Genomic DNA, 13,000 nt, shown 5'->3' on the forward strand with positions numbered 1-13,000 from the left:
AGCCACATGCATTCGCTCGGTTTCTTCATAACTTCTGAGTTTTACTTTAAAATCTGAAAATGTGATTTTTGCTTCACTCTGTGTAACGTGCACAATCAGGGGTTTAAACGTCTCTGGTAGACCTTTCATTATCATTGCGATCAGAAGTCCATCAGTTAGTGACTCACCCGCATTTTTTAACGCTGTGATAATTGCTTCTGCTCGGATAATATAGTCCGTCACACTTTCATTCTTTTCATTTGTGAGAGAAGTGAGTTCGGTGTACAGACTTATGATCCTTGGCTTGCCCACTCCTGCATAATGACCTCTCAAAATTTTTAGGGCCTTCCGTCCGTCATCAACTGCATCTCTCATAACTAACGATAAACTTTTGTCATCCAGAAATTGTATCAACTCTGCATATGCTTCTGCATTTTTGTCATCATCTTCACCATCGGCTTCTTCATCACCCTCAGCCTTTAAGATGACATCTTTCAAACCTTGTAGTCTGAGATGACCAAGGAACTTCGTTTCCCATATCTCATATTTCCTTTCATCTCCATCAAATTGCAAACGGGAATATCGACTGCCCGACTCTGCCCTGCGTCTGCTCATGATGCACAAAAACGCTTACTCACTCAATCGTGCCAAACTTTTAACACCTGCCGGTAACTTGCGCAGCGGAAGCGTGCTGGGCCCATAACCTGTTAGCAGAGCTGCTCTGGGCCACGTCATGGCATAATATTTTTGAGGGAGAATAAAAAGTCAACACACATATCTTATTTCTGATGGAGGACTCTGCCACTACACTTCTCCAGTCCATTCACAGTAGTCGTTGCATGGTGAGACATGGATAGGAAGTGGGCGGAGCCTTTTACCGTCATTTTATTGTGACGCAAAGTACAAACACCTGTGGACACACAATCCAACAGAAACGTTTCCAGCGGTGAGTATCATGGTTGCTAGGCAACCTGAGCAGTGCGACGGAGCCTAGACCGTCCCATTTCACAAGCCTCTCACTTCCGACCTTAGCGGTCTTTGAGTACGCGGCCCTTGTGGACTGCTAAGGCTGCGTATTTTAAGGCTGCAGACCCTGAATTGGGATACAGCCACAGAGACAGAACACCAAACCATGATAACCGAAACATGGGAAAATAATAATCAAAACTGTACACTAAGAAAGCAGAACAACAAAGCATGGAGCAGCAAAAAACCAAAACACAGACAGCAATAAATACAAAACACACAGTGAAGGGAAAGGGTGAACACAAGACCCAGGGAACACAGATAAACGTGAAGGCAAGAGGACCTAAAACAGTGAATAAAAAATAACCACCAACCAAAATGCTGGGTCGAGAGACCCAGGACCATGACACCTAAATGCATTGAGTTGCCACTATGTGATTGCCCAATTAGTGAGTAGTTAACGAGCAGTTCGAGGTGTACCCAATAAAGGTCACTCTTTTTTACATTTGTTTTAGAATTGCAATATCCTCTTTACACAGGGCCAGGAAAGCATTTCCCCTTGAAAAATAAGATAATAGAAAACAACCTATATTTGTATTCACTCAGGTTCTCTTCATCTAATCTGATAACAGATAAATGAGAGAACAAACCAAAAAATAAATAACTTATCAGTCAAATACTTTTTCATACCACTTTGTAAGTACGTAACTGTATTTACTTAGTATAACTGTGAATAATTACACAAAACCTTAGTGTTTCATATAAAAGCAAAGCTTCATATGTCTTCTTTCCAACAAGGTAAAGCAGGCTTTTATTACAATTAAGTTCAACATACAGTGGTTCATTTGGTGTGGTCATTTTGGAACATTTACCAGTTATCTAACCCACATGTGAATTGGAAGGACTGTGTAAGAATTGGCGGGACAACTACACACAAGCCTCATTATTATTCACACATGTGTGAATATTCATGAGGTCCTGCTATTACACACGCTACCACCAGGGACACTCTTGGTGATACACAGATTTAACACAAAATCAAGTTTATATGTATTAAACCGACATCTTGATTTTTTTGTTTTTTTAGGGTTAGTGGACCAATAGAAACCACTCTACGTTGTTAGATTTCAGTCAAAATTAGCAGGACACCGCCTCTGTCCTGTTAATTCAAAATGTCCTTCTAGTGTGGTGTGTATTCAGACGAAATGTCCAGCTAATACATGTTTACCAACGCACACACACACACACACAGACACACACACACAGACACACACAGACACAGACACACACACACACACACACACACACACACACACTATGCACAGACACACACACACACACACACAGACACACACACAGACACACAGACACACACACACACACACACACACAGACACACACAGACACACAGACACACAGACAGACACACAGACACACACACACACACACACACACAGACAGACACACAGACACACAGACAGACACACAGACACACACACAGACACACACAGACACACACACACACACAGACACACACACACAGACACACACACAGACACACACACACACACACACACACAGACACACACACACACACACAGACACACACACAGACACACACAGACACACACACACACACAGACACAGACACACACAGACACACACACACACACACACACAGACACACACACACAGACACACACAGACACACACACACACACACACTATGCACAGACTGGTACTCTTTGTTCATACCTGTGTAAGACGTCATAATGAACTTGTGCATATTCATGTAAGCTCAATAAAGAGCAGTGTTACGAGGGAGCAGACGAGAGCGACTGAGGTCAAGTGAAGGAACGGCGCTGTCACAGTTCTCTCCCTCATCAATTGTCTGGTTCCAGCGGTGGGTCTGTGCTAGACGACCCATCACCAGCTTCTTCCACTGGTTACCAGTACGTGGTAGAATCCACTTCCAGATCTGGTTGTCTTTAAATCTGTGAATGGATTGGCTCCATCTTATCTCTCTTTAACAAAAGAATCCAAGTGGAGCCCTCAGGTCTGCAGATAAGCAGCTTCTGACCAGAACTAGACGTAAAAACAGAGGTGAGCTTTATCGATGGCTGCAGCCAAACTCTGGAACAGTCGCCCTTCACATCAGGTCGTCACCAACACTGGACATTTTTAAAAGCCGGTTGGAAACACATTTGTACTCTGTAGCTTTCAATCCTGACCAGTCTTTATAGTCATTACTGTGTATGTTTCCTATTTTCTCTCTACTCTGTGCAGCACTTTGGCTCAAGCTGTTTTTAAATGTGCTGATAAATAAATGTAGATTTCTTTGAATAAAACAGTGGAGCCGAGCTTTGAGCTCAGTGTGTAACAGTGTGTGTGTGAGAGCCATGTAATGTCCATGTGTGCATGCTGACTGTGCTGCTCTGACCCCCCTCCTCCTTTCAGGGTGGAGCCTGCTGGAGTCCGATGGTTGAGACCAGGTCTGAGGAAGTGTAAGTGTGTTTTTAATGGGATTCATGAAAACAAAGCAGCACACATTCAACCATCTTCATCATGTCAGGAGTCATCATCAAAGTGTCAATCAATGAACAGATGATGGATCAATAACTGCAGCTGGATTGTGTTTGTTCTCTCCATCAGATTCCTGTCAACTCACAATCGACACAAACACAGTGAACACAGAGCTCCAACTGTCTGACAACAACAGGAAGGTGACACATGTGGAGGAGGTTCAGTCATATCCTGATCATCCAGACAGATTTGATTACTGGAAACAGCTGCTGTGTAGAAATGGTCTGACTGGTCGCTGTTACTGGGAGGTCGAGTGGAGAGGAGACGTTTATATATCAGTGAGTTACAGAAGCATCAGAAGGAAAGGAGACAGTGCTGACTGTGTGTTTGGATACAATGATCAGTCCTGGAGTCTGGTCTGCTCTGATGATGGTCCTCGTTATGTCTGTCACAATAAGATACAAACATCCATCTCCTCCTCCTCCTCCTCCTCCTCTGTCTCTAACAGAGCAGCAGTGTATGTGGACTGTCCTGCTGGCACTCTGTCCTTCTACAGAGTCTCCTCTGACACTCTGATCCACCTCCACACCTTCAACACCACATTCACTCAAACTCTTTATCCTGGGTTTATGTTCTTCTCTCCTGGTTCCTCAGTGTCCCTGTGCTGAGTGGAGTGTAAAGAGTGTCTCCTGTTACAGAAACACTCTGACTGTTGAACAGATAGTTCAGTCTGTACATGTCTGTCTCTTTCACTCACAAACACGTTTTCAGATTCATGGATTCAATCAGTTGATGTTTGAAACTCTTCTAAATGATTCCTTGTAAACTTCTTCCTCTTCAGTCACAAACAAACAGGAAGTGATGTCACATGTGTTCCTGTCCACACAGCAGAATGAGTCTATTGCTGACAGTGATGTACAAACAGAGTGAGCATTTCTGAGGCCCAAAATAAACTGAGTAGTTCACTGAATGAACAATGGACTGTGAGCTCAGTTCCTTCATCATTAGTATGGATTATATATGTATATGTATTATATTAGTATCATATATATCAGGTGCTGCTGCTTTCAGTCATTGTGCAAATGTGCTGTTTGTAAGCTTGTAAAGCTGCAGTCAGCTGAGACTGAAGAAGTCACCTGATCAGTGAGCAAACGTTTCTGAAAACGTCCAGATGAACAGAATCAACCTTTTGGGATCAGCCAGCAATGCAGCATCATTGTTGTTCAGCTTCAGAGGTTTGCAGGAATGAACTGATGACCAGAAACAGCTGCAAAGTCCAAGAAAATACCAGCTGGAGTTCAGCTGCATTTGAAGAAGTCAAAGAAAAGTAAGGATGGCAAAGGGCGACGTTTTCTTCCAAAGAGCTGCAAACATGGTCGACGCCTCATTAGAAGAATCATCTGGACATTTGTGAGGAACTCTAACCAAGAAAGCAACGTCACACAGATCCAACAGACAGTTTCCATGACTGCAAGTGTTGAGTGGAAAAATGCTACATTGCATTATTGCATCCTCTCACCACAGGAGGCGCTGTTGGCACCACTGATTGCTGATCAGCTGTTCTCTGATGATCTGATTGATACTGTGAATAACGGGACTCACTGAACTCTGTGACACAGTGAAGATTACAGAGTTTAACTTCACCCTTTAAGACTGACCACAGAACCAAGTCCGCCAGAGCTTTTGTTATATTTTTACATGCTGTGGAGCCATTTGTGGGAGCATTTCAAGTTGCTATACATCAATACAACTGTTATAGCCCTAATTTTAATAATATGTGTGCATTAAGTCCATAGTAACTACATAAACTGCAAAAAAAACCTCTGCTCATCCATCTCTGTGAGTATCAGGATACATTTGGTTCATAATACACAGAAAAATCAGAGTTATTACCTGTAATAAATGTGAAAGATTCCTGCAGTGATAACCAGGCAGGACTGAAACACATCCAAGCTGTCACCACGGTAACAGCACCGCCCATCCACAGGTGAGGGGAGGAGCAAAAAGAGGGACTTTGACCATTTTATACTAAAAACACTCAACTAATGTTTCTAATATGAAACAAATAAGCCCACATTAATGTGAGCGTTTATTAAATAATAATAATGATGATTTCCTCCTGATCTCATTTCCACAGCAGAGAAAACTGTGGTGTATATTGAGGTGGAGGGTGTGGTCTGTGGCTCAGGTGTAGAGTGAGGGTGGGGTGCACCACAGCAGCATGCTGGGACTGCTGAGGGTGGAGGAGGGAGTGATGATGACATCAGAGCTGCAGCACAGAGACCAGTGAACACACAGTCTGTTCATCTTTGCATAGATACAATATACAGCACAATATTGAATGACAGACACGCTGTGGGAGCTTCCACAGATACACTGACGTCAGCATCCAGAGTCCTCCTGCTGCTCCCCCCTCAGAGCCCCGTGATCAGCACCAACACATTCAGTTAGATGACAGAGTCCAGCTGCAGCTAGAATCAGCTCCCCTCTGTGAACAACAGCACAGCGTCAGTGTTTCACACTCAGTGAAAGGAGGAAACAGCAGAAGAACACCATGTGTGCTACGTTTCCCAGGACACACTACAAACTGCACAAATACAGAGCAGCACGTGGAAGGACCTGGAGCTGCATTTACAGAGCTGCAGACAGCGTGATGTCCTGTATGGACAGGTGGAAGGAAGCAAGTCCTCAGCTGGAACACTCGTGTTTGTCCACAGACAGGAAACACAGCAGGAAACTTCCTCACAGAAGTGCAGCTCATGGATAACACACTTCCTGTCAGTCAGAATGAGGCTGCAGCCAAACACAGAAAGGTGTTTTTGTCCAGATGAGCCCAGAGAAGAAACACGAGTGTTCACAGACATCAGAAGCTCAGAGAGGTGAAACATGAGGTTGGAGTCCTCGTCAGCATCCAGAAGAGCTGCTGTGAAACCCTGAGTACTCATGACAGACTCTGATGGCACAAACACATCATGATTCAAACAGAAAGACAAACATGGAGCTCCTGATCCTCCTGCATGAGAACAAGCTGACATGAGCGCTGTGTCTGAGAGTGTCTCCCTGTCACAGTGACAATAACACAGCTGCTGCTCACAGTCATTAAACTGACCTGAGGTCAGCTGTGCTCCTTACATATGAACCATGTGACCTCACATCAGTGCTGTGGATGACTGTAGTCATAGAAGAGTAGAGCTGTAGCAGGTGGTGTGAGGAGGAGGTGGTGTATTCTAGTTAACGCAGTACTGAAACACTCCAGCAGAGGGCGCTGTTAAGTCCTTATTGTAACACAGTTACTGTGTGCAGTTAGACTTCATACATAATCTGCACTTATTTCCATCAGACATGCTGTCAGTAAATGATTGGTTTCTATTGATTCTACTTCCTGTTGACTCGTTTGATGACAGTGAAACAATCACAGCTGATTGTGTGATGATGTAAACTGTCACTGTTACATTCAGTGTGTGTGACATAATGTTAGTGCAGGCTGATAACAGCCTGGTTCTGTTAGAAACACATGAACGTGTCCATAGATCAGTGTGTGTTTAACATGAGAGCTTCAGCCCTGCTGATGTGTTAAATAAAGACATGCAGGAAAACTGATGAGACTCTGAAATAACTCTTTATATTTATAATGTAACTCTGCATCAAAAGAACAACAAAGGATCCCAGACAGGTTTCTGTGAACAAAGACCATTCTGATGTTTCTGTGTTTCTAACACTTTGACATTATTAGTAAACAGACTGCAGTGAGCAGCATTTATAAAGAGCTTCTATATAAAGATATGACAGCTGTTTGACAAGTTTATCACTCTGTGTTTGGACCTGATCAGTCCAGCTGTTTACTTGAAACATGTTCATTTACCTGTTCTGTTATATTCATGTTCTTGTCTCTGTTGAAAACACATTTTAATGTCCCTCAGATTTTTCTCCCAGATGAATAAATATAAAAATGACACAAACTGACTGCAGCTACTTTTTGTCCTTTCTGTCAAAAACCTTCATGTGACTCATGAGAGACACGTTTCAGCTGTTTGTGACAGATCAGAGGCCAACAAGTCATTTATAACACTTTCCATCATTGTTTAAAGTTCTCAGTGTTTCTGTGTTGCTGCGTATAGGATCTCCCAGCATCATCACTGTGCTGTCCAATCATTGTGTGCGAGGTTACCCTTATAGTGCGATGTGTGTTTGCACAAAGAGAAGCATGTGTGTCAAATATAAATAAGCACAGAACAGAAACAGCTGCTCGTTTCTTCTGTTTAGAGTCAAGTTAGTGTTTTGTGTCTTTGTTTGAGGCCTGATGTCGAGCAGAGGTGTGTGTAACTGCACTGGTCTGTTATATGTGTGAAGTGTGTGCTTCTCTTCAGCATCATCTTTGTCACTGCTGATTCCTTTGTGTCATCATGTGTTGAGAAGAGAGAACAGTTATAACGGAGGAGCAAAAGGAAGCCCTGAAATCTGCATCAACAAGGAAGTGTTGGCTCACCAGTGATCCCAGCAGAGCCACTGGTTTGGCTCCAGTTGTTCTAGATTCAATGATGTTGTTGCTACAGATACATGTCAGCATCTTTATTGAATTTAATATGAAGCAGAAATGGTGTCATTAGGAGAAGAAGAGGAGAACAAGTCCGGCGAGGAGGCAGCAGCTCTTAAAGATGAAACAGCAGCTCAGCCCTGAGCTCAGAGAGCTGCACATGAAAAAGCTCCTCAAGCAGATCCTGTCAGAGGTTTGTCATCAACAGGAGGAACTGTTCACATCATAGGATGAAGATGCTGTCAGCTGGATGAAGAAGGTTATTTAATGCAAACGTTCACACTGAAGTCAAATTGTTGTCGTGTTGAACAGATTCATGTACTGATCGTCTCCAGAATGTTAGAAGAGCTTCAATGAATCATTAGAAACAACTTACAGCTGCACAGCTGTGTCAAACACATCTGTGTGTCATTGTGGGATTGTTGTGTTTCTACATGTGACACACGTCTAAAACATGCACACAATCTGAACACAAACAGGGACTCATGTGTTCCCACAGCCAGATGCTGAGAGCCATTTCCTTGTAGTCCTGTGTCTACATACATGAACCATTAGATGTTATTGGAATGATTGTCAGCTCTGATAGTTTCATGTGTGTTTAGCTGGACGCTGTTTGATCCTCGACATGTTTAAAGGTGTCCAGTCCTGAGACACTGGGGCTGGAAACAGCTGTGATGTCATTGGACTGTCACACAGACAGAAGTGCATGAAGTGAGCAGCCGAGGAGCCGCTGATGTTTTGGATTCAACAGCATTTGAAAGGTCGACACAGACACATTTGCACACAGAAAGCTGAATCTGTCATATGCCACAGTGAACTCACTGTTCAGTGTTTTTCAGGAAGCTTCTTAACTGCCTCTGCTGCCAAACAAGCAGCTGATGTCCTTGAGAAGAAGCTGAAGAAGTCTTCAACAACAAATACAGGAAGTGGACTTTCAAATACTAGATTCACTTTAGACTCACAGAGAAATGACTCAACCAGCTGTGTTTGACTATATGAAAGGTCAGTGTGTGTCTGCACACAGACTGTTGTGTTGGACTGTTATTCAGTTGTCTGCTGAATGTTTTCAAATGTCTGCATCTCAGCTGTGATGAGGCTGGGGGTCATGGGAGGCCACCGTAGCAGCCTCTTCAACATCATGACATCATCATAAATGCTGCTGGACTGTCTGATGGGCTGATGATCATTGTTCTCACAGCATTTTGAGTGGGAACAGTTCAAACTGGGAGTAGTGGGAGTTATTTACTGATTGAAACAAGCTGAATGTTTCTGTGACGATGAAGATCAGCAGCTCAGCTGATCAATGAACTGACATCTATCAGTCGTTTCATGAGATGAAGTCATCAGCAGACATTTGTTCTGACTGTGTGATGAATGTCAGAACGTCAGGGCTCTGCTTTAGTCACTGCTTGATGATCATTGGCTCATTGTTGAATCCAGGGGCCCAGTCTGACCTCTGACCTTTGCTGCAGGTCTTCTGTGTTATCTCCACTTTCATGTCTGATCTTCTGCTGTATCATCCAAAATAAACATCTGGATCATTTCCAACACTTCAGCAGATCTTTAGTTTGTGCAGTGCAGCACAGAATAACACATATTGTACTATACTGCCCACTTCCTGATCTTATTGGATCTGTGTGTGAGGTTGGTGAAGGAAACACATGTTTACTGAGTGAGTCGCTGCCATTAGGAACTAGTTTTTATATCACAGCCTGGAAATCACACAGGACCATTTCTGCAAGTGAAAAGTCGTCATTGGAGGAAAATGATTGTGTAGTTTGTGCGACTGAAGAATTGTCCCAACTACATGTGCTGCTGACCTTTGTGAGATTATTCGGTTATCATATGTTACCTTATATATGTAATCAAAGTAGTTGATACTGCTGTAGATCATATTATACCCTGTCTTATTTAATGAATCATTTCAATGTAAGCAGCTATCTCCTGGAAGTTTTCAGTCTTTTGAATATGTGGCTTTACAGCTGAAGGCCCCATCCAAAGTTGTGTTTCTTAATGTTTACAGGCCTCCCAAATACTGCACAGACTTTTTTAATGACCTCAGTGAACTGCTGTCTGTGATCTGTGTTGATTTTGACTGTGTAATTATTGTTGGGGATTTTAACATTCATGTGGACAACCCTCAGGACAAAGGGACTAAAGACCTGAGTAACACTCTGGGCAACTTTGGGCTGACTCAGCATGTAACAGAGGCCACACATAATAGAGGACACACTCTCGACCTACTGATCTCCAAAGGCCTGAGCATTTCAAAGGTTACTGTGTCTGATGTGGGCGTGTCTGATCATTACTGTGTTTTCTTTGAAAGTAAAATCTCAGCCCACACAAATATATCAACAACAGTGATCACAAAACGGTGTATAACTGAACACAGTAGTGCAATTTTTAACCAGGTCTTCCCATTAACACCTGACCTGTCCAGAGGGTCAGTCAATGAGCTCGTCAATAGCTTCAATGCTAACATGTTAAATGTAATGGACACTATTGCTCCCATTAAGGTGAAGGTTATCTCTGGAAGGAAAAAGTCTCCATGGAGAAACTCCACACTGGTGAAAAATGAAAAAAGAGAGTGTAGGAAAGCTGAGCGCAGATGGAGAAAAACAAACCTCCAGGTTCATTATGACATTTATAAAGAGAAACTTCACAATTATAATTTACAACTGAGGAGTGCAAGGAGGTCCTACTTCTCTGACATCATCACTAAAAACAGCCATAATGCTCGGGTCTTATTTTCTACAGTTGACAGGCTAACAAACCCTCCTGTGCCAGTGGCAGCTGAACTTCATTCGACCATGGCCTGCAATGACTTTGCCAAATTCTTCACAGAAAAAATCCAAAAAATTAGACAAGCAATTGGTACATCAACAGCAGATCCAGGATATGTACTGTGTCCACCAAAAAACTGTTTAAACACCATGAAACAGTTTCATCCGATTAACAGCAAAGACCTGGAGGACATCTTAGGTCAACTGAACTCCTCCTCCTGCTGTTTAGATGTCCTGCCAACAAGTTTTTTCAAAAAGGTCTCAAAGACTTTAGAGTCAGACCTGTTACAGATCGTCAACTTTTCTTTATTATCAGGTGTGTTTCCAGAACCACTAAAAACTGCTGTAATTAAACCTATACTGAAAAAGGACAATCTTGACAAGACACAAATGAACAACTACAGGCCGATCTCAAATCTCCCATTTTTAAGTAAGATCATTGAAAAAACAGTTTCTCAACAGCTCAATTACTTCTTAAAACAGAATAATTGCTACGATGCCTTCCAGTCAGGTTTTAGACAGAACCACAGCACTGAAACCGCTCTGACCAAAGTGTTTAATGACATATGTCTGAATACAGACAGTGGAAAAATGTCAGTCTTAGTTTTACTGGATCTCAGTGCAGCATTTGATACAGTTGACCACAACATATTACTCAAACGACTGGAGAACTGGGCAGGTCTTTCAGGAACTGTACTAAACTGGTTCAAAACATACTTAGAAAACAGGAAATACTTTGTATCAATAGGTAACTTCACATCTGAGCAGACAAGTATCACATGTGGAGTTCCCCAAGGTTCCATCTTGGGACCCCTTCTGTTTAACATTTACATGCTCCCACTGGCACAGATTATAAACAACAACAAAATAAACTATCACAGCTATGCAGATGACACACAAATATATATCACAATGTCACCAGGAGACCAAGGCCCTGTGCAGGCTCTTGGTAAATGCATTGAGGAAATCAATGACTGGTTGTGCCACAATTTTCTCCAGCTAAACAAAAACAAAACTGAGGTAATAGTCTTTGGCGCCAAAGAAAAACGATTACAGGTCACCAGAGAACTTCAATCTATACATCTAAAAACCACAAACCAGGCGAGAAATTTGGGTGTAGTGATGGATGCAGACCTAAACTTAGAAAAACACATTAAGACAATAACAAAGTCAGCTTACTATCACCTCAAGAATATTTCAGGGATAAAAGATCTGATGTCTCAACAGGACCTGGAAAAACTAGTCCATGCATTCATCTTTAGTAGGCTTGATTACTGTAACAGCATCTTTACAGGTCTACCTAAAACATCAGTCAGACAACTACAGCTCATTCAGAACTCTGCTGCTCGAGTCCTCACTAAGACCAAAAAAGTGGACCACATCAGTCCAGCTCTGAGGTCTTTACACTGGCTGCCTGTCCGTCAGAGGATAGACTTCAAAGTTCTGATGCTGGCCTATAAAGCTCTGAATGGTTTAGGACCAAAATACATCAGCGACCTCCTGACCCAGTATGAACCTTCCAGATCCCTCAGGTCATCTGGATCCGGTCTTTTATCAGTTCCCAGAGTCAGAACCAGACACGGAGAAGCTGCATTCAGCTTTTATGCTCCTTATATCTGGAACAAACTCCCAGAAAGCCTCAGATCAGCTGAAACACTCAGTTTATTTAAATCCAGGTTGAAGACTCACCTGTTCTCAGCTGCATTTGAATAAAGCACCAAATCCACACTTTTAAGCTTAAATTTCAAAACTTACATTTAACTACTGATTTTATCTACTGTTCTGATTTTATCTGTTTTGATTTTATATACTGTTTTGTTTGTTTGTTTGTTTGTTAATTAGTTAGTTAGTTTATTTGCTTGTTTTAATCAATTTTAAATCATGCTTTTTATTTGTTTTTGTTTCTAATGTCTCTGTAAAGCACTTTGAATCACCTTGTTGTTGAATTGTGCTATACAAATAAACTTGCCTTGCCTTGCCTTTAATATAGAGTGTGTGATCAGTATGTAGTTTTAGTTTGCATTATACTTCTGACTTAAAAGAGTGTGAAAATCATTAGATCTATTGGATTGACCTGTATTACTTGACACTGTTGAATGTGTTACACTGTTTCTTGACATGTCATACTGCTGAATCATGAAGAGAATGTTGTGTGCAGAGGACCTTGTGCCGATAATAGAAGAGACAGACCACATTCCATACCCCCACCTTACAG

This window comes from Copadichromis virginalis, unplaced genomic scaffold (genome assembly GCF_057382275.1).
Source record: "Copadichromis virginalis isolate Kocher_CV1m ecotype Utaka unplaced genomic scaffold, C_Virginalis_male_GT1.1 unmapped_scaffold_1, whole genome shotgun sequence".
Classification (NCBI taxonomy): domain Eukaryota; kingdom Metazoa; phylum Chordata; class Actinopteri; order Cichliformes; family Cichlidae; genus Copadichromis; species Copadichromis virginalis.